Genomic DNA, 23,584 nt, shown 5'->3' with positions numbered 1-23,584 from the left:
GGTTGATCTACACTTCTCCTGAGCTGAACCTAATAATCCCTAAATAAATCAAATAATTACAGCCCAGTTACAAGTAATAAAACCTAATGTAGCCACTTAAAACAAGGTTAGGAATAACCATATAAACTGTAATAAGGGCTTCTCTATTTGGAGTAAATGCAGGTGTGAATGTTTGATTTGACACAGATGTGTTAGTGAGCTTTTCAGTACTTCTTACATGCAACATACACAAGATGTCAAGCAGTTCAGTTGTATTTCCATTTCCAACCAGTAGTATCTGTAGTCGAGTTCTAAGAAATTCATCTCGTGATGAGATATCCAGGATGTACCTGAGGCAACTCTTGCTTGCAGTTATCATCAACTATACGATTTGGTCTGCCGAGTCACTTTATCCTCTGTGTGTGTGTGTGTGTGTGTGTGTGTGTGTGTGTGTGTGTGTGTGTGTGTGTGTAAGAGAGTGTGTGTGTGTCTCTACTTAAGAGCTAGCACAAGACAGAGAGACGACAACGAGCGAGCATCTGAGAACCACTTAACATGCATGACATGTTCTCGAGGAGGCAGGCCGCCGTTGCTATAGCAACCCGTGTGGGTCATAAGCCCGGCGGTGACGGCATATTTGATTGGCTGAGCGGAGACAGGAGGGACCACAGTAAAAGGGGTTGGAGGGGGCTTATAAAAAGTTATTCTCCGATTACCATTCTTTCTAAAATAACTGTTGATGACATCATACATTTGTCACACCGTCGCCTAAAATAACGACGGAACAGTAACTGTGACGGAGATTGATGGGTAAAAGCGTAAAATGAAAGCATGACTATATTAATGTATGAACGGCTGACTTCTCAGATCAAACCGCACACTAATATTGCTTTGTCTCAACACGTTCAGGCCAGCAATGTGGTTTCGTTAGAAGTGGAAGTCCCACCTTAAGGCTTGGTTGAATGCAACGGTGCCAAAACAGATGGCTACGGGAATTCTACCATCCTGCCAAACCGTCAACTTCATCCAACTTTTGCCTGAACGCAACGTGGCCAACGTGGCATCTTCTTCAAGGCCAATCAAAGATATGCTGGTGAACATTTCCTGGTAACTTATTTTGTATTGTAAACAATGTTTTTTTTTTTATATAAATGGGGCTTCCTGGAATAGACACACTCCTTGAAACAACAGACCCCCAACCGAAGGACACATGCAGACAGAAAAAATTACTGTGTGAAAAAAGAAGAAGAAAAAGGCAGATGGGCTCTGGCAAAAACAAACAGGCTTGTCCAGTAAATAACTTTAAACTAGCTTAACTTTGCCACATTTGAATATTTCTTCTGGTAACCTTGTGATTGTCGTGAAAAGAGAACAAAATAATGGTCACTGTAATATCTTCATAGGGCTCTAGATCCAGTCTTACAGCATTATAACATCTGACTTCCTGGACTGGATATGTGCCCGAAACAACAGCCCTCTTCAACACAGCAGGCTCAGTCATTTAGTGATGTTTGTAAGTAGTTTGTGATCTTGCAAAGCAATTTCCTATGGGAAGTTCCTCCTTGTCCAAAGTGTCACTAAGGAAGTAAAATAACAGCTTTAATTTGGCTATAGAATGACTGCAAGGCAACAGCCTCCTTTCGACAAATTTATGCTAGCAGGCAAATTACATTTCCGGAGCAAAACTGTCTGTCTTAAGGATTTATCACTAAGCTAATTATGGAGTGTAAATGGAAATACGTTGGATGTAGTGAATGCGTGGCACAACCGGATTTGTGTGACACATCCAGGGATCGACGGGTGAAAATCTATTCAAAGCAATAAATCAATTCCAGTGCCGGAGGCTTCTATTGTGAGACGGGTGAAAACACCTCGACTGAAAGCCATAAATCAGGTTTTTACAAAGTGCCTCTCGCCAAAGAGAGTGCCTTTCACGATCCCTCACACCCCTTCATCTGTGAAAACATTTGTTTTGGTAGAAAATAGCGCGGCTTAATCGGGTTTCTATAGTTTTAAAATGCTACTCCTGCCTCAGGCCAGGAGAAACAACAGCAGTCACATTCCAATTAGCACAAAATACTTTTAATTAACACCCTTAACAAAACTACTAGCTCTAAACTAAAACATGATTGTGGCAACAAGGAAGAGGCTCCCGAAATAGCCCACAGCTTATTATTAGGCGTTATTCCACCGATACCCGAAAGCAAACCTCTCTGCCTCCTTCTACGGAGAGATCAGAGTGCAGGGTCAATCACACTATCGTGTGGCTACCGCTGGCAGCCTTTCAACATCACTTGTAATGGGTGACACTTCAGCAAGGTGGATGCCAGTAGCCTCGGGGTGGGGGCACTCGGTATTGTGTAATCTCTCCATTTAATTATTTAAAGCTTTTAAAGCACCACAAAGATGCTTTAACAGATGGTAACTATAAAAGGTGAGGATTGCTTTCAGTTGCATTTTTACTGAAAAGTATTTTTATTCGGAAAACGCAACACACAACCACAACCACACACACGCACGCACGCACACACACACACACACGCACGCACGCACGCACGCACACACACACACGCACGCACGCACGCACGCACGCACGCACGCACGCACGCACGCACGCACACGCACGCACGCACGCACGCACGCACGCACGCACGCTACACACACACCTTCCTGCTGCTGTGGTCCCTGCTGGCCGATTCTTCCGACAACTATAACCTGAAATGCATCTGCTATAATTGGCCGTTATCTCTAGAGACGGAGTGTTTCCAACTACAACTGTACAGTGTTCGAGATGGAAAAACAAGACTGGATAACATCAGGAGGGAAAAGGCAAAGGATGGTTGCTCAGATACTATACACGTCTTACTGTATGTCAATATAGCCAATCGAGCCCCAAGTACTATTTCTGTCTCAAAAGTCAATATTTCAGGGTATGAGACAGTGGTGATAATATGTACATTTATTAAAGGGGATAAGGAGAGAACAAAGTACAAAAACAGACCAGAAAAAGATGAACTGATGGAATTATTTTAGAGAAGAATATATATTGTTCATTTATATGGAAAAGACTTGTAAGATTGAATACAAACAGCTCAAGACCACCCGGCAGACTCTAATGTATCCTTGTGCTGTAAAAGCCGAACAGTGTGTTTTGTCAACAGTCAGCAGCTGTTTGCAAAAGTCAACGTCTTTATTGTGATGATAATTAAGCCACAATCCATATTAAGCCTGGTTTTACAGTGTTTGTGTTGCCTCAGGTAGGCCGCTGGCACAAAACAAAACATCAAAGTGAGGCACAAAGAGATTCAAGCATCACAAGAGGAAAGAGCAAGAGGCTTCCCCATAGTGCATTACAAATGCATGGAGAGAAGAAAAAGTTTAGCGGAGAACGTACAGGACGTTTTCAGCAAGAGATCCCATCTAAATCCTGCTCAGGAACGTGATACTGAAGTTTAATTTGCCAATACGTTCCTGGAAGGAAGTCAAAAACTTTCCCTGAAGTCAAATGAAATGCATCCAAGCTTAAGGGATCTCAAATGTCAGGATCTCTCCAGAAATGGACTTGATAGCTTCAAGATGCAAATGATAGTTAATAATTTGATGAAAAAGATTTATCTGCATGTTCCCGCATGAGCGATTTCAGAACAATTTAGCGTTTTCTCGCCAGCATTTCCAAGCGTCTTAAAGGGAAGCTGGGAGAATCAGGACATTTACTCAATCTAGGTCTGTACAGAATGTGCCGTGTATCTTAAGCACCACATTTATTCATTTTAAGTGACCAGAAAGTTGGACAATGGATAACAAAAAACACCCTAATAACTTCCCTACAGCTAAGAAGCACTTCCCCTTTATGCCTTCAACCACAACCACAACACCATGCATCATTACCGACGAATCTGCAAAAATAATTTGGCCCCGAAGAGCCACGTTGGGCAAAGCACGCCGTCAAACTGGGATAACATCACAACTGCATAACACGGAATGAGTTTCCTCACCGTCTCCTCAAATTCACCTCAGCTCTTCAAACAGGGAAGAAGAATAATGGGACATAAGTCAGCGAATGTAGGAGGATGACACCAAACAAATGTTAAATAATGAAGCACAATGAATGCCCTTGAAGGAAACGAAAGCCGGCAAAAGAGTGAGAGCTGCTTTATGACTTAATGAACTGTTGACAAGTCCATAAATGCAAAAGCTTGAAGACACTGGGACGACGTGGTTCTCTCCTAACGGCCGCAAGCTCAGCGAGTGCTCTGCAGGGCTGGAAGTGACTGACAGCCTGAAGCTGCTTAACTTTGTCCCTTCAGTCTCTTCACACTACAGCTGCTGACTTGTTGAGCTGTTGTTGCATCGAGCTCAGGCTGAAGTGGATTAACTTTCACACTTCTCCCCCCCCCCCCCGAGTGTCTTCGGCTACATGCAAAAATGGCCTGGGCAATAATTTGCCAGGCTCAATTATTAAAAACTGATCAAACAGTCTGCACAAGAACTCGTCCTTACAAAGTTGGTTTCCGTAGCAACGTCCTCAGTACAGACCATAAATGAAGCCATTTACCACTTTCATTATTTTGTCAAAAAACGATTTGTCTTGACGCGTTTGTCCGGTGGAGAATTTGACCCACATCAGGCTCAGCTGTTATCGGTAACCATAAACCACGCTGCGTTATGTCACTGTCCTCTCCGGCACGCTGTCGTCTCCTCAAAGTACTTTTACCGCCGCGCTTTACAACCGCGTTAAGATGTCGTAACGGAGGAAGAGGCAGAGCGAGGTGGCTCGCAGGTAGCCGACGGGTTTAACCTCGGCGGGTTTAGATGGATTAAATTAACTTGGATCTGGGTAGACCTGCTGGCATGGGGATCATCCTCCCACGTGTAGAAAATGAGAGGGTCAATCCTCCGGACGGCAGGTCAAAGTGACACAGAGCAGCAAACATACTGTGCCATATTTCTGTGTTGAGTTCGGAGGAAGAGCAATTTATAGGCAGAGCTGGCACACCAGTGTGAAAAAGCTTGCAAAAAAAAAAGATCTTTAAATTGATTGATGATGTCTGGCAGAGCTGAATTAGCTGTTTCCTATAAGAAGAATGTATGTAAATGTCTACAGCACCAGACCTCCAAACTAAAGTATCAGAGCAGCTGAAAGTAAGACTAATAGCCTGCAATCAGGTTGGTATGTATAGTTCTGTGTTGCGTCGTTTTTTCTGCCTCGGCGTCCTGAATGTGCTTCAGAAGCAGAATTAGGAAAGAGACGGGCAGGAAGAGACATAGTGACCAAAGCGGGGAAATGCAACTTCCGGATACCTCATGTGATGCAACTGGACCCCAAATGACTTGGGAAAGAGACGTCTGTAAATGAGCAGATACTTTTGTTTTTAAGGTAAATCAATTTCCCAGAACAAACATTTAAATAGAGTTATTTCCTCCTTCTGTTCATGCTAATGTGCCCAAGGACGAGGTTGGACCGAGGGCTGGGAGGCGGGGTTAAAGAAATGTGCTGGTGTGCTTGCTTTATTGGCACGTGGATGTGGAAGATCATACTCGGCAGCTTTTAATAGGAATGAATGGGGCTCTGCCTCAAACGTTTTGTCCAATTATTTGTATACATCCATTAACTAGATGCACACACACCAACGCCAACCCCAAGTTAACTGATTATTAAGGTTAAAACAGTTTGCTGACAAGGTGAATTTGTTCTCGTCTCTTTTAGGGATGCAGCAATTCCGATAATTAATTTTCAAAAAAGACAGATTGGATTTCCGTAACGATGGTGCTGATCTATTTAATTCAATTATGCTCTATTCACTGGAATTCCTGTCTAAATATTGACCAATATCAGTTCCACCATTTCCATTCAACTTAACCTGATCAAGTATTTATTCAAAGACATATAATCTAGAATTCGGATCGATACCTTGTGATACTTAACAGACACAATTTGGTGGTTTGGGGAATAAAAGGGATTCAAGTCCAATGCCTCGTCATGGATGAGTAGATTGAGTGGAATGGGTGATCATTAATTGTATCAAGCACATAATTTATCAGGTAGAATCAGGTTCATGTGCGAAAAAGAAAACCGAAACTAAATATAAAAACCTAACAAAAAAAAAAAAATATCTAACAGCTACACTCGAATATGGATGTAGTTCAATAAACTGGCCAAGGTCGTGTACATTAGCCTGTAAGAGTGAGACACTGTGAGCTGCTGAGCAAATATAATTAAGGCAGAAGCACTCACAGAAATGGCTGAATAGGACAGTGAATGGCAAGCCGTCATTGTAACTGACATATTATGTATTTATAGAAGAAAACTGAATGGTATGATGTCTGTAATCACAAACCACTAGAGGAAAACTGGTCAATCTTAGGACATTTCTCTTCTAAAAAAAAAAGCCTATGGCGAGGGGCCAACATCCAGTCAGCAGTTTAAGTCTGAATAAGCTGCTCAGATTTTACATTCTGGGGCAGCGGCGATCAAAAAAATGGTAGTAAAACATGCCAACTTGAAATATTTCCTATTTCACACCAGACCCTTCTGTTCGTCACGTTGAGCACCAGCTTTTTTTACTGAAAATGTTTCTGCCAGAAGTCCAGAAATCAGATAGGGTATCGCTTACTTAGTCTACACTGTTTCACAGTTCAGATCTGCAAAATACATCAGAGAGAGGGGGGAAATCACAGAGAGGGGTCAGGCAGTATGTTGACAAGCACCCAAGCCATTTAAAGAGATACAGATAATTAAATACAAATTAAAATGAATAAGAATTGTCATCTTTTGGGTGTTTATTGATCGGGTGGTCGGGCGGAGATTAGCCGTAACTCTCACGTGTTGCCATAGCAACGGCAAACATCCGGTCAAGCTCCGTCTCTTCTTCTGCGTTTTTATAGCAGAAACAGCGCCACATATAGGCCTGGAATATGTACTAACGCTGAATCGTTTTCAGTGGATTCGTCTGGACGAGGATTTTCTTGAAACGACGCCAAGGCAAAACGGAGAAAAAAAGTTTGTTTTGCTTCGTCTGGACGGCCCCTAAGTGCGGAGGTTCCCCTGTTTTGTGGCCTTGAAAAGATTAAGCGAGTGCGTCGCTGAAGAAGTCACCACGGCAGTTTTCGTAGCATCGCAGTGGCGGTCAGCTGAGAATCCTGCCTACGCTCTATTATCCCCAGTCGGAAACGAAATAGAGAAAAAAAAGATTACTAACAAAGTTCATTCACGTCGAGGTGAACCGTGCAGTGAAAATGAGGCATTAGTCATTGAATAAAACTAGCCGAAGCGACAGTAGTGATTCAATTATAATAGATTTCAGAGTGCGAGTGAAGCACACTAATTACAGGCAGTTCATTTGCAGACAGGACCGGTCAGATTTAAGACTGGAGGCCATCCATACTGCTGTACGGAGATCAGCCGCTGGTGTTCAGGAGGAACACCACTTCCTTCGTGGCTGATGGCATATTGTCATTCAGGCTCAGATGAATTTATTGTAAGATTGCTGTTGCCTGTTTTACAATAGCACAATAATAATGCCGTCATTAACCGTTGCTTGAAGCTGAGTCAGTTCTTATTTGCTCACATGGTATATGTAAAGTGTACGATATTAATTTAATCATCCACGCAGTTGCCATGAATTAACACAGAAAATATATGAAGAGACTATTGTATTTAGAGACAATATTATTGTTTTTCAACTCGTTTTGCTTCAGTTCGCACCGAGAGGGGAACATTTGTTTTATAGACTGACTGCTCAGATAGAGGAGCCTTGTCTTAAAACGGCTCCTTTCAAAGTATTTCATAGTAAACTAAACTATAAAGAGGATGCTTGGAATAAATCATTAGAAGGTGGTATAAAATGTGCATTTTATCTCGAGGATAGCACACAAGGTCATAATTCCCCCTCTAATATCTATTTGATATTACTTTGAAAACACAACCTTCCAACAACTGTGTTTATTCAATTGTATTTTTTTTTAATCAAAAAATGAAATTTTTTGCAAGATTACACATTCATAACAGCATTATAATTACCTTGCCCTAATGCTCATTAGCATTAGCAGCTATAAACAGGAATTCATTTTATTTGCCTCATATGATAGTAAACTGAATATATTTTTGGGTTTTAGACTATTTGGACAAGATTGGGCAATGTTAGCATTCATTGGAGTTGTGCTTGTGTCCATCTGAAGCCCAATATTCACTCTGTTTTAGCTATTTTTTGGTCTCCTCCACCTCCTGAGGGAAAAACTCTTTAACTGTGAAATGCTCGTTTACATTACATAACAAAAATGGTATGACAGACAGTAGATTATAGCCCATTAAATATGTCCTCTTGGTCTGTGAGGGATTTAAATGAGTTTCTTGTATTCAATATTTTATAGACCCAGCAATTAGTAACCAGCAGATTAACCATTCAGTTAGGAAAAAAGTTTCCCATCTCCGGATTATTTAAATTTTCCTTGCAAGGACTGTGAAACCTAACGTCCTGACTTATAATCAAAGTCAAAACAAACAGCAGGCATGTCATTAAAACTCCAAACAAAGAATAAAAAGAAATCAGCAAGCTCTCAAACCTCCCCACAACGAAGGCCAACCAGAGCCTGAACCACAACCGGTCCCTCTGGGCCACTGCTACAAGCAATAATTGCACTTTATCATGCTGCCAGCCTTCATACATACTGAGACCAAAGAGCCTTGGACTTATAACGGGGAACGGCCTCGAGGCCGACTGTGGCCGTCTGGTTTAACCAGATTATGATTATGTCACGCGGGAGATTACCCATCCGACACAGAGAGTCTGACACATTCATGTTCCTGCGCACACATTCACGCCATCTGTTATTGCCACCGACTACTGTACGCTCGATCTCTGCAGCACACAAAGCCTGATCTTAGCAGAGAGGAGGGAGGGGAAGGATGCTGTGTGAACTGCACAAACTGATAAGATCTCTGTTGAAAAATAGATTTCCCCCCCCCCCCGGTAATCTCCTGAGAGCTACCTGCATGAATAAAGGACAAATAGAGCAGAAGAAAACCAAACGGCACGCCATAAAGGAGACAGATAAGATGGAGAATAAGCAATATTTCTCCCCTTCTTTGTGCAATGGCTGCCTTCTCAGCTGCAGCTGGCGCAAAATGGAGCCACGAGAAGATGTGGTGTTGTGTGTGTGTGTGTGTGTGTGTGTGTGTGTGTGTGTCTCGGGAGGAGGGGTAAGGGGGTAGAGGGGGAGACAGCAGCACAGAGGGGGAGAGCAGCAGGAGAGGGAGTGGGGTAGCAAAAGAAAAAAGAGACTCATTTGTTCTCCACTCATCTGTCTGGGCTCCCTCTCTCACCTTGGCCTGTATTTCCACTCTGCTTCATATTCACTTCTAATGGAGGGGGAGAACTTCACACACATAAACACACACACACACACACACACACACACACACACACACACACACACACACACACACACACACACACACACACACACACACACACACACACACACACACACACACACACACACACACACACACACACACACACACACACACTGCCATTATTCCTATCACCATTACTTCCTAATGATCTAGCGGCATGTCAAAGATTTCATGAGAGCTGGAGAAGCCTGCTAATCCGTGCAGACACATGTCAAAGCAAAACAAAATGCAGTTATAATGATAATAATAATCATATTTCTGCCCAGATCTAGCACGAGGGAATCAGAAGAAGAAGCTAGTGAGCTCTGGCTGATATTAAAAAGGTTGGGTATGTAAATCCAAGCCAGGTGTCAAATGGCAAAGAAAAGGAGGATAATTCAATATTATAACAGCAACATGCTGGATTCATAATGATTGGTACATTCAGGGAGGTCAACTGGAGGCTGTTAAAGCGTTTTACACAACACACAACAAGACATCAGTATATGCATTACTCAGCAATTAGTAACTGTGTCATCACTTCTATCATTTATAAAATATATATACACTAAACGTGTACTGGTTACACTTTCGTACAAGTGTTTTCATATCAGGAAAACTAAAGAAATATGTTGTTAAACTGTTGCCTATACAAGAAATTGTCTGAGATGCTAAAACGATTAAATAAAAATAATATTAGATGCAAAGATATTGATCGTGTAAATGATCACCCGTAGTAATACTGCTTTTATTTCTTTTATGGTGAACATTTTGGAGTTTTTGGCTGTTGGTATGGCTCAACAAGACACATTTTTCACTATTTATAGACATTTTATTGTTAGACTCGGTGATAAACCAATTAATCAAGAAGATAATCAGCAGATTATATTAACTGTATGAAAGAAATCGTGAGTTGCAGCCCTGCTCCAGAGTCTAGCTGGGCTGAGCTCAGTAGAGGAGACCGCTCTGTCAATCCCATTCAAAAAGCCCCAAGTTGAAAATCAGCATTTGCTGCAAAGCACAAGCAGCGAAATGACTGCACATTAGAGACGTGAACTGGGTACGTCCCAATAAGACACTCTCATGATAACAATGTTGATGATAAACGGCTACAGCTGTTTAGGCAAGGAAGCAAATACTGTCTGGTTCCTGTTTGTCTGTGGTTGATATGATTTAAAATTGAATCACTTTGAATGTTGGGCTGTTGTTCAGACAGAGCAATACATTTGGATGAAAGGAGGGAGGGGTCACCTTGTCTCCTCAGGACTTGTAATGGGCATTTTTTCTCTATTTATTTGACGTTTCATAGACTTAATGAATAAAACAATTAATGAAATGATGCTAGTCTCCAATAACAGAGGTACCATGATTAATACGCTTTATATCGTATGGCATTCAGGTCGGATACGTCACCAAGTCGGTTTCTTTTCCAACTATATAGACAACAAAAACCGTAAAACGTACACTAACGTGCACCGATACCAATACGGATATTTGGCATACAGCATGCAGGCATCGCTCATAAGCAAACCGACTTTCCAGTTTATATTATTTGCGGTGAAAGGGAGACGTGCCTTTCCCTCTTACTACATCAAATCAATACAACAGCCATGCTCGGTCACTATTAAAGTCCATCAGCTACTGTAGATGCCCTTCAAACAAGGTTAGTCCAACCTAACGGTTAAAAGTTTAAAGGACGCCATGAGCAGTGGGATTGTCTGATACTGTGTCAATGCTGGCAGGATAATATGCAGTCGGTGGGGAATAAGAAAAGAGGTTTACGGGTAAATAATCTGTTGGAGTCAGCCAGTGCAGGCAGGGAAACCCCTTAATCCCCTCCACACAGGCCAGATGGGGTATGAGTGATACAAACTAATGATGGCTCAGGGTAGTGCAGAGAGCAGATCTGGCCGGCCACATCTCCACTAGTCAGAGACCTCGATGGGATTCATGTCACACAGTCACGGCGTCAACTTTCAAGTCCTTTCCCTTTTTTTTGTCTTCGAAAATTATTTTTCAGACAATTTTTATGCAAGAGACTCGAGAAGTAAAAAAGTTTGATTTCAATACTTGGCACACTTACAGTTTCCAAGTCTGCCAGGAAGCATCCTGACAAGTAGCTCACTTTGCTGAAAAGCCCTTTTGCGTCCACTCCGCTTGCACTCTGTACAGCTGCAGAATTGACTTGGCACAGGCCGGCGAATCAATATTAAGTAAGAGTGTGTGTACAAATAACACCGACCGCCGAGACGTCCACTGCCACAGCCTGAAGAGTTGCTGTAGCTTCAAGCTTAGATCTGGTTGCTCTGAACGTAAATCACACAAAAATAATGGGTCAAAACTCCTGTCGTGAGGATTTTATTATCCGCCAGACATCAGCCCCCTAGGAGACTCCATAATCAGGATATCAATCTCTACGCTGACGCGGGAAGAGAGATCAATAATGCATCATAACCTCCCTTGTCCATTCATAAAAACAGGATTGCTCTCCTCGAGGAGACACAGATACAGTTCACGGCTCGATCGATGTCTATGCAAATCCCAGACTCTCACTTCATTACCTTCCTGTTGGCTCCAAAAGAAATTATTTCCACCCCGGAATCAGGTAACACACAAATTAACAGTGTTTGGTGAGCTAGCTTTTAGTTTTTATACTCCGAGGCAGTTTTTCATTTAAATGATTACAAGCCATTATTTCTCTAATTTTGTTTTATTGTATTTTTTTCTTCTTCCCTACTTGCTTTTTTCTATTTTACTGTTCTTTTATCCAATTTAAATCACATTTTATTGCTTGTATTTGTGTGGATTATTACATTTCTACTGTACTTTCTAAGCTTTATAAATATATAATATTAGACTTTAATCCACCTGTATGCAGGTACGGCATTTATCCGCAACTATAAAGACATTTTATGACAACTGGGTTTAATTGTCATTCATTTTTTGTTAATAATCCAGCACCCATTGATGCCTCACAGGAGCACTTCTAGTTGTTACAAAGAAATTAATCAACACAAACGTCCTTATGTCTGTTTACAACTATATTATAGTGCATCATCGTTACTTAGGGTGCTGGAAGTAAGTGCTAATGTTCATGCACGTGTCTGTAGGCTTTTCTATGCATTTCTTACATATGTTGAATACCTTCTTTACAAAAAAATGTACTTCACACAAAGGCTCGCTGCTCACACCACCTTCAAGTCCCTCCTGCGTTCGACGTGGGCGAAGCCTCGTGGCAGTCTTTTCTTTGAGCTCTGCCTGAGGCTCAGTATTTAATAAGGTGTTCCAGTCCACAAAGCTCCACTTTACAGCGCCGATGTGAGAAAAAAAAATGAGCTGCTGTCAGTATCAACAGGGCAGGTGATCCCAAGACGGGGGGAGCAGCACTTCCTCACTGTCCTAGCAGCTGAGCAACAATGAGTTCCACAATACACACATTTAAATAATGTTTCACAGTCTGTTTTGTAAAAACCATAATCAAATTCTAGCTGTAAAAACACACAAGGAATAACACATTTCTGATGCAAGTGTGCAAGTTCCATTCCTTTATATAAACTGAGTGGGAAAGTGAAAAATACCACTGGCTTGGGCATTTTAATTGGATGTTTTCAAAGGATGGAAATAACAACGGAGTAAGATCTCGCTTGTTTTGCTGCCAGTAAGAGGAACGTTTGTGGTTGCAGTCAGCTTGAACAAGGCGATCAGACATCAAATTAACACGTTATCACATTTGCGTTGTGTTATCACGGATTTGCATCTCATGGAGCCAATGGCGTGGTTGAGATTTATGTTTATTCTTAAGGCTTGAACGCCGCAATGGTGCAGAAAATACACTAATCCTTGGCTTAGATACAAAAAAAATACTGCATTAACTATAAAAGTCCAACATTTAAAATGTAAGTTATCCATACATGTTTTATGCCACTTAAAATTCTTGAATAATATGACGGATGAAATATGCTGATGCATGAATCGCACAGGGGAAAAACTGCCCCTGCCTTTACACTGTAGAGAGGAAACGTAAATACACTTGCAATGGAGCCACACTAGACAGTGTGTTGTTGGTGATGGAAGACGACCACACTAGCATCCAACAGGACAGAAGTGACATTTACTGATATGTTTATATGGTGTTTAATGTGCTGCAGCGGAGCAGCTAATTAGCTACCTAGCCTGCACGCAGATATTGGCAGTGAGCCTTTCCCTGCTAAAACTTTATTTGGTCGCTCCGGACAAGACGCATGTACAATTCAGTTAGATACGATGGAGACTGTTGTTTCAAGTCTGTATGCCTTGTGTTGTGTAGCTGCTGTCGCCCGTTAGTCGGGGTATAATCAGGGTAAACGGCCTCGCGTGTGCCTATGATTGAACGCTGACATTTCTGCTTCATGTCGGCTACATCAAAATAAGGCCTCCATATATGCAGATGGACACCACAACAGTATTCCATTGGACTAACGCAAAACTTGAGCATGCTCTCAAAAAAGAAATGCCTCCGGTTTTTTCTCCTTTTTATTACTGAAAGCAGGACACGTGATTTAAAAAGCAGATATGTCAGCTGCAGCAGAAAAAAAAAAAGGTACTTGAATTTCATTGTAAGTGTTAATTTTCACATCTGTTCGGCGAGATCAGCGTGAAACTAGCTCACCACTCAGATGAGTCAGATCAGCCTCCTTACTGGCTTTGCTAAAAGAAACTGCAAAGAAAACTGGTCAATATGTACGTTTGCAGTATTATACATGCTATAAACCTGCCATAATCGACTCATAATCGCACTGAGGAAGCAGTATCGGTTCTTTTTTTAAAGTGTAGGCAGTGGCCTGAAGAAGAAAGCGTCTTGACAATTTGATGGTTTTGTTTTCCCGTTCTGGACTCTTTAAAAACTAGTACCTAGCCACTGATAGTGTGTGGCTTGGCTGCATCAGCAAACAGGTAAAAGCAGCTTTCTCAAAACCACTGAGCCATGTGGGAATACCACGGACAGATCGCTATCCTCTAAAACACACAAACGACATGAAGCGCCTCGTCTCATTACAACCCAAGCTGACAGCTTATTACTTTAACAAACTAGTCCTTGCTGCTACAGGGGTATTTTTGGCTTGTCATCGCCTTACGTGACCCATCATTATGTCAACGCTGCATTGCTACGACGCCTGACAACATGCAATTTGACTTTGGAGACAGCCTCGCGATTTCCGTCGTACTTTTGCATTATTACACTACTGCTAGTTTTATCCGTGTGGTTACAGACGAGGCCTGGACCATCTGTACGGCTTCAGCTTGCATTCATTAACACTTGGAATACGAGCTCTTGTGGTACAGCAGGAAAATCCATGTGAAGCCTTCTGATATGCGTGGTTAAACAACTACTTCCACCAAGTGCACATGCTGTGGTCACCAGCTGGCACTGTAACCCTGTTGTCCTGTTCGAGTTAGGGAGGGCTTGGGGGATTGTGCTTCAATGCAGAGAATCTATGCTAATTATTACCACGTTTGTTTGCTGCTGCCCTGCACTTGAGCACTGACAAAATGTTTGTGTATGAACAAATAATGGCATTGTATGTCAAACTGCGACAATACCGCTCCATATCATACTTCCATATGTGCACTTCTCGTGGTATATGATGAACGTAACTTCTCTTAACACTTTGGCAAACAATCAATATTTAACTTAATGACGCCCGAGTTTTCCGTAAAAGTGAAGTGGCTTTAAAAAGTTCAGAATCAATAGGTGACATCACTCTAATGCCTGTGCAATGAGGCTGCAATGAAATAATATTGGGTATGTGCCGCCGAAAAACACTGTGCTGTGTCAACAATAGTGCAAAAACAGTCCGACTGAGTGTTCAACGTTAAGTTGTTAACTTTCTATCATTTTATTGTGTATAATGTGTCTCATATGTTGTATTTTTTATTTATTTTTTTGGCTACGATGCTGCTTCTACTGGCAGGCAGACTCACAGTGTTACATTCTCAGTACGATTGATGCACCTCATCTAAAACAGCCTTGAGATGAACAAATTCAGCTCCTCTTCACAGCAATCGCATTTGACCTGAGTTGCCCTGCAATAAAAAAAGTGACAGACAACGAGTCCGACATGAGCAATGCAGGAGCCGATTACACAACAGGCTACTGCATCACAAGGAAAGCCTCGAATCAGGTTTCAACAAAGGGTGAGAAAACTAGTTTAGAAAGTGTTATGCATATTGACCTGAGCAAGCGTTCCTTCACGAAACCCCCATGGTAACCACACTACCACAGCACAGTCATTTCACTCAGGAAATAAGGTGTAAAATGTATTTGCATGAGTATATACATGTTATTCTACAGCACCATAATATGAATCCATTATTATCAGACTTCTGGGGATAGCTGGTTTCTCAAATGCCTTTAAAACAAACCAAACTCACCAATGTATATCCGTCTTATTCTATTATTTTCATAAACATAATTATGAAGTGGATCTCAGATCACTGTGCTTCTCGTTCCTAAGATTTAAAGACAACAATGAGACGGCAGCAATCTATGGTTTCTCTTTGACATTCCTCTGACTGTGCTGGAAACCGCCGAAGGCTGGACAACAATACGAACAGGAAATATTGTTCTTTCTCTCACCGACATCTTGCGTCAAGGTCGCCATGTAATAGGCTCCGACAAATGTCAACATGTTGCATAATCTCCTGAGCCGTATCATTACAAGCATATGGCTCTTACAAACAGCACTGAACTTGAGCGGCGAGAGCCTCCAGCTTAGTGACATTAAAGTAACAATCAGAAATACAGAATCCATGTCTTCTTTGTACCTTTATGTTTGAAAAAATTAAGACATAAAGTGTATTTCTCTCATTAGAGTTTGTAGAGAAAATATTATTAGCAACACATGGACAAGCCATTTAATTTACTTAACAGATGCTGCCTGACACCAATACGCCTCACAACAAATACCCATTGGTTAATCCGTTACGACCCGTTAACACCTGTCAAACGACAGCAAACCACAGTATGCTCACTACTAATAGGGTCCATTATCTGATGTTCAGTCCTTTATAGGCTTATTATGGGAAGGGCCGGGGCAAAGAGCCAAGCAATTCAAGGGGGAAGAGGAAGGAGGAGGGATTATTCACCATTTCTGTTAACCATCAATCTTATCTAAAGGTTTATAATAGACATACTCTTCACACCAGCCAGCTTTAGAGAGTCCTGCAGGAAATGCCACTGCATTTCAGTTTTATTCCCAGAACCAAGGCAAGGACAGGCTGGTGTATGTATGAATGGTTGAAGCCATTTTTAAGTATCTTGTCGAAAGCCCTTCGGTTTGACATCAGACCAACTCTATACATCCATATTAATGTGGATATATCTAAAAACAACAATTTGGCGCCAAATAGACTGCATGTTCCTTAATGGAGGATGTCTATAATATAACTGTGTTCTAGCATCAAAACATGAGGTATGCTACGACTCTTTACATGAAAGAGGGGCAAAGGTCACAGTGTATGCGTGTGATCTCAAATTACGTTTTGCATACCACACCGAGGGACCCTGATGATGCAATAAACGAGCACCCAACATATTTCAGGATAACCAGTGTTTGCTGGGTTGACACGATGTCTGTGGAGGTTTACTCTGAAACGTCCAAACAGAAGTGCCTTTGAATCAAACATCTGACCAAGGATGACAAATTCCCCACTATATTCAGATGTCTGCACCATTCCAGCAGTTTTCAATAAATCAATATCTTCAGTTGCGTTTCCACACAAAATCTAAAAAAAAAGGAGATTATAATAAATACAAATGGTATGTAATGGGAAGACTGGTTCAGAGTGAGCATTACTGTACAGTCCAGGTAGCAATAAAACTGGTGTACTATTGATGCCAACCAGTAGTTTCTCTCCTGCACATGGTGGGCTGTATAAGGAAGTTAAAAAAAAACCCCATTCACTTCAAGTTATTAACTGGACTGGAGCCACTTGTTGCCCTTTTGGGTTGTTCCCCATCTTGTGTGTTGTAAGAGTATAAAAGTAAACAAACTAAACTCAATGTATTACTTTAGGGTGAAAATAAAAGATCAATCAAATTCAGTCATCAAGGAGTTTGTCATACATTGTGGCAGCTAAAATGAGAAATGAATGAGGACGACAGCTTAGGGGAAATATTACATTTTTATATGATTGTTCCATTAAGAATTCATTTGTCAGGTATTTATCTGCTGGATAAGCCAACAACATGCATTATTTTATCAATTAAAAGTGTGGCAAAAATATGTTCTATGGCGATTGCGATATAAAATATAAAATATTATATAAAAGCTACATTTTACATGTGCTTGGACAATATTTTCAGCCTTTTGTTGTTGTTGTTTTTTTAAATATGTCAACAAGTCTGTCAACAGCTCAACAGACCCAAAACTACCCATCATGCATTGCAATAAAACATGCACATGCAATCTCACAACGTTGTATTGCTTCACTTTGAGCAGGAACAATGATGTTGTGGCTTGTGCACTATGGAGTGCGTGATAACGGAAGATAAGTTTGTCATGCAAGCGGGCTGCAGATGGCAATCCAAGACTCTTGCATGGGGGGGGGGGGAATAAATCACATGGCTGACTGTAAACAAAGTTATGCAACAATGTGACATCCATGCACACTGCCAGCAGGCACTCTGACCCGCTATCAACTAGCCCTGACTGCTCTGCACATGGCCAAGCTGACCGCAGGTCAGTGTGAGAGAGGGGAGGGACGGATCTGGAGCCCCTTTGGACGTGTAGAGCTGGTTGGAGCCCATCCCCCCCTCCTTAATGTGACTCATGTTTCTCCCGCTGAAGTGATGCCTGCTTCCCGCACTAAAAAGGGGGCGGGAAGAAGCGCCATAATAATGTTGTTTAGCATGAACGCGAGTCCAAAGCTGTTTTTTAATGATGTCAAAATGCTGTCATTCATGAAAAAGCAACACGTCCACTAAGCCGCGTGTAAAAGTCACTACTCTGGAAACTTGGGAGGCGAGGAGGAGGAGGAGGATGGAGGGATGCTGTTGTTGACACAAGGGCTTGGGAAAGTAGCTGCAGGGACACATTTAACATCTCAACGTTGTGCAGACAAACAAGAGCACAACTGCCACTCGGCAACAAAGTCAACAACAACGTGGCGTCTGCGTTGATGACGAACCCCCCGGAGCAGAGTAGCAGCAACTGGCAGCAAGGGAGGGCAACACAGTAGATCATATGCGGGCTGTGCGAATGAGAGAGAAGGTGATGCTCCCGAGTCCTGCCTCGCAAAAAAGAGCAAGAAAACACGTCACACCGCATGGCTCCTATTTGTTGACAAGCCCAACTCTTTAGAGCCGGGTGCAAATGGGTGTTTAACGGGCCGCCGCTGCGACAGCCACTTGCCCCCTCTTAAGCAAGTTGCTTCCCGAAAATGTTGGGAGCTAGCTCGCAAGCTAACGGCTCCGCTAGGCTAAAATGGAAGTGAGGAAGAGAGAGAAAGCACATTCAACCTCTGCTAGCCGCTAACGCCCATCCCCCCACCAACCAGTCTTCCCTGTCTGTGTCCACCATCTTTAATCTGTGCTCCGTCTCCTTCCCACCGCACAAAACACGACCAAAACACAAGCCACTCACCTCTGACGAACATCGCCGAATCGATTAGCACCTTCCGAAATAATAAATCGATTATCGTTTTAATATCGTGTGTATTTTAATATTGAAAATTGGCCGTGCGAGCGGAACCGCGCCTTGAGAGAAGAGCAGCAATCCTAAACCGCCATCTGGTGGTATTTTCCTCTCTGTGATGCAGCGGGAGCGGCGCAGCCTCAGACCGAGACACAGCTGCCCCCTGGCGGACACAGCGGGCCGCGGCGGACACGCGCCCCGGGGGGCGAGCACGGGGGAAGGGAGGGACCGCAGGACCCCGCCAGCACAACACTCACGGGGACGCGCACAGGAACACAGAGACCCCCCAAACCTCCTCCCTGTCTCTCTCGGTTTACTTATTATTTTTGGACAACGACGTGTAATAAAAATACAAGATCCGAAGCACCATTAAGGTTATGCATTCTTGAAAATAGTACATGAAATACCTGATTAGATTTTGGAATATAATACACACATCACAGCAGCACATTCAAATAAAACGAAGCCACTATGAGTTACAATACTTAATACAATCCTTAATACTAGGGGGTTAAAATCACATTCATATGATATATTTAGGTATGTATTCTTTTACATTATTTGTATTTGTTTGCAATTTTATTGATTTATATGTATTTGCATATACTTTTCACATACTTGTATGGCACATCCTAGTTCTATCTTTAATTTTCCTGTTTTATTCAACTTTATTATATATATAGGCCTACTTCTATATCCCTGTACATTCTTATTGCAAGTACATTGAGAAATGTAATTCCTCATAAAGTGTACACATACTTCAGATAAATCAGATTTGTTGCAAAGAATAATTTTCAATATCAATTAAGCTGTGGATTATTTTCTCGATTAATTATTTGATTGGTAAAACATCCATATCATCGAAAGGTTTGTTTGAAAGTGACTGAAACATTAATTGATTATGAAAAATAGTTGCAGCTCTAATAAACTCCCTGTGGAGAACACGGCTGCATATAGATATCAAGGATTCTTTAGAGTAACGTTTAAAAATGATGTGGGGTACACACATTAATGACCTTTGACCTCTGCTATTTGATGCTTTCTCCACCTCTTTCATCCCTGTTTTCCCTCTCCCTCTACCTCAGACAGAGAGAAAGGAGGGAGAGAGAACCGAGTGAGTATGTACACATGGCCAAACTCCGATGCCATTCGTCTCCATGAGGTCTTTGGTTTGAAATTAGACGTGCACAAACCTAATTTAAGAGTCTGGACGCGTGTGCACACATTACTCACTGCTGTCTAACGTAAGAGACACAGAGACAGAGATGGAAGGCAATGACTTTGATTAACTACATCTGTCTCACTTGAGAGTCATTAGGGGACTATCAAACTCCTGTATGACGTGTGTGTGTGTGTGTGTGTGTGTGTGTGTGTGTGTGTGTGTGTGTGTGTGTGTGTGAGAGAGAAAAAGAGAGGAAAAGCAAATTGTCATGTGTACATTTAAACAAATATTTGTATTAAATAAGGCAATGACGCACGCACACACACACACACACAAGTTGGTGTTTCATCTGACGGACGCACTGCTGTCGCCATAGCAACAACACGTCTTCCCCATAAAAGCTGCAGCCAGATCCTCCCCTCAGGGTTATTTGACAAAAACAAACAGTTAAATGGATTTCTAATGTGATGCCCAGTCCCTCCACTTTCATACGCATGTGTGTGTGTGTGTGTGTGTGTGTGTGTGTGTGTGTGTGTGTGTGTGTGTGTGTGTGTGTGAGAGAGGGAGAATGGTTGAGCGATGCAGGGCTAGTGTGTGTGTACGTGTATCAGTGTGCAAACTTTTTATCCTGTTTATCCTCCAAAATGTACATATGCATGTTTGCAGACACTTAACACACATGCACATATATGCAAGCACACACACACACACACACACACACACACACACACACACACACACACACACACACACACACACACACACACACACACACACACACACACACACACACACACACACACACACAAACACAAACTTTCTAAATTGTCTTTGTACTAAAATGATATCATTATTGTTCCTATATAGTTTACAAATATGGCAATATATGACATTTTAATAGATATTCTGGAAATAATTATGAAGTGCAAGTAAAACAAATACAAGCTACATTTTTGTTTTTTTACATTGCAACAAACAAGTCAAGGTAGAAGAGTAGTGGCACCTTGCCTTTGTACGTCATTGCAAAATAAAAAATGAAAATCTGACATGGAAAGGTCATTTCATAACTTTCATACTCAGAACGCGGCTTCAGGGCTAATATCTGTTTTTGTTTTACAAATGTGATTATTTTTTAAATACATGCATAAAAATGTAAATACCTGTACATGCATGCATGACATACTACAGTTTTGACACTGATGCATTTCATGTTCTTATTTATCTTCTTGATGCAATTGTTCGCACGCTGTGATGTTTCTTCCCGCAAAATAACAGTAATGGTGTAAAATATTGCCCATTCTACATTTCTTATAATATTACATTTTATACACAACACAGGTGATCTTAAATTGAACACGTATGATGCCTGTTCAAATCATCATTTTGCAAGTCAAGTACAAAGCACAAGTTCCTTTCTTTCTGGATGTTGTCCGTGTTTTCGTCTTACACAACCTTACCTCTTTGCATTCCATGTGCATCAAAGTGAATTCAGTTTTTGCTTTTCTAAAAGTCTCTTGTTCAGTGTTCGGTTGTACAACAGCAAGTGAAGACCTCACCTTTCACATGCACTTCAATACCTGTGAATGCGTCACTGTTTGAATGCACTTTATTACCTACGCCAGTCCTTGAATGCATCACTGTTTGCTTGCACTTTCGCAGGCTTTCGCAGGCTTTTAATCATCTTTTTTTTTCGGAGGAGGCGGAGACTATGAATCACTGCCACTGAGTTCTCAGCCACCAGTTAGTCTCCACTGCTAATTTGGTCGTGTGGAAGTCATCGTGGATTGAACTTTGACAGAAGTCGTGTGTTTTAGGAGCATTCGCTGGAGCCTCTGAAAAAAAAAATACATTGATTAGACAGGGGGAATATTGTAATTTCATACAGCTTCATACAAATGAATGCATTTAGTTACGTAAAAAAAGATTGTATTTGAATAATGTGTGAATATTATAAGCATCGATACACATAAGAAGACATAATCACAGCTTCAGAGACCCAAACCAGTGGAATAGTTCAGTCGTATTGAGGTTCTTTATAGATTCTAATAAAAAAGAAAATACATATTTTCTTTGTATCCACTGTACCATACTCTGAATAAAAATATTGTATTTTTAATTTTCTTATTTTATTGAGAGGTCAGAGGTCAGCTGCATAAAAAGAAACACCGGATAAAGGAGGATTTCAGTGTTTTTATCCAGATCAGTTCAGCAGCCCTGAGAAGGTTGATCTGCCAATCAGTAGCTTGTTCCATCTTGTTGCCTTTTTAGTTCATTTCTCAGATTACAGGGGACAAAAAGCTATTAAATCACCTCACTCATGGCAGAGAAAACATCCTTCTCAACAAATGACATTGTGTGTTGTAGCAAAGTATTTACACTCAGTTCTCAGATTACCAACATTAGATGAGGAGTTAAGAGACTGGCTCCAGAACAGCTGAACAAATATCTCTCTTTTTCTTTGCATCGTCAGTGTTCTGCAGTATTATTTCAGAAACATTGTCATGTCTGTTTTATTTACTATATTTTATTTGCGACTCCCGGTTCAAATCGTTGCACGCGCTCCTCGTTTCTTTCTGCCAGATAATGACATCCTGGTTTATTTAAACAGATGTACCACTATCAGAATAAAGCACTGTTGAGCCCAACTATTGGCATTACTGTATCTTCTGGCTGTTTTATGCATATTATGCAGTAAATAATATACTAAATGTTGGTTTTCAGTGATCTCACTTACTGTCTTGCTGTTTATTCTCTTTTCTTCTACATGTTTTTTTTCCACCCGTGTTCAGACAAACTCAGACCAAACGGGTGTGTCCGTGCCGGGTGTTGCATCACGTTGCAGTGATTTGAGGCTCTTCAACCTTTCCGTGGGGGTCTCCAACCTCTCAAACACACTTTGTAGACGCTTGTCCAGGTTAATCTGCTTTAAACCACCCCAGTGTTTGAAGGCATTTTCACCGAGACGACACCTTACTTTTTTTAGGTATGCATGCTGCAGTGTTGAGTTACATAATCATTAGACTCCCAGGGTGTCTGCATCACAAAAAAAAAAAAAAAAAAAAGAAGTCTGGAGCCACGTTAGTGCCCCAGTTTTGAGATTCTCTACGCAGATTCTCGACAGAACTGTGACATTGGTAAACACAACACACTGAATGACGGTCCTAAAAGTCTTCTCCGGGAACCAGCTGTAGCCGTAACCATGGCAACAGAGGCAACCCTTTTTAGACTGTCAAGGTAATCACAGGTTATTGACTCAAATGGTCAAGAGCGGTTATAGAACGGTGGGGGGAGGACTGGAGTGTGGTTTTGATGACGGCTGCTCGTCTGAAACGCACTCATTTGACGTACTGAGCGTTACGCAACGGAAGGTCTGTT

At 41.6% G+C, this 23,584-nt stretch overlaps 1 protein-coding gene across 2 annotated transcripts in view; it reads right to left on the bottom strand.

Annotated features, from left to right (window-relative positions):
* The window catches only part of stag1a (STAG1 cohesin complex component a), a 35,188-nt gene extending 16,043 nt beyond the window's left edge, over positions 1–19,145 (bottom strand). For both annotated transcript variants that reach the window (XM_084014338.1, XM_084014339.1), the window contains exon 1: positions 18,997–19,145. The gene's annotated coding sequence lies outside the window, so the exon portion shown is untranslated. The remainder of the gene's footprint in view (positions 1–18,996) is intronic.
* Between the last annotated feature and the right edge of the window lie 4,439 nt (positions 19,146–23,584).

This window comes from Eutrigla gurnardus, assembly GCF_963514095.1.
Source record: "Eutrigla gurnardus genome assembly, chromosome: 7".
Taxonomy (NCBI): domain Eukaryota; kingdom Metazoa; phylum Chordata; class Actinopteri; order Perciformes; family Triglidae; genus Eutrigla; species Eutrigla gurnardus.
This window is presented reverse-complemented; position numbering and strand designations above follow the sequence as displayed.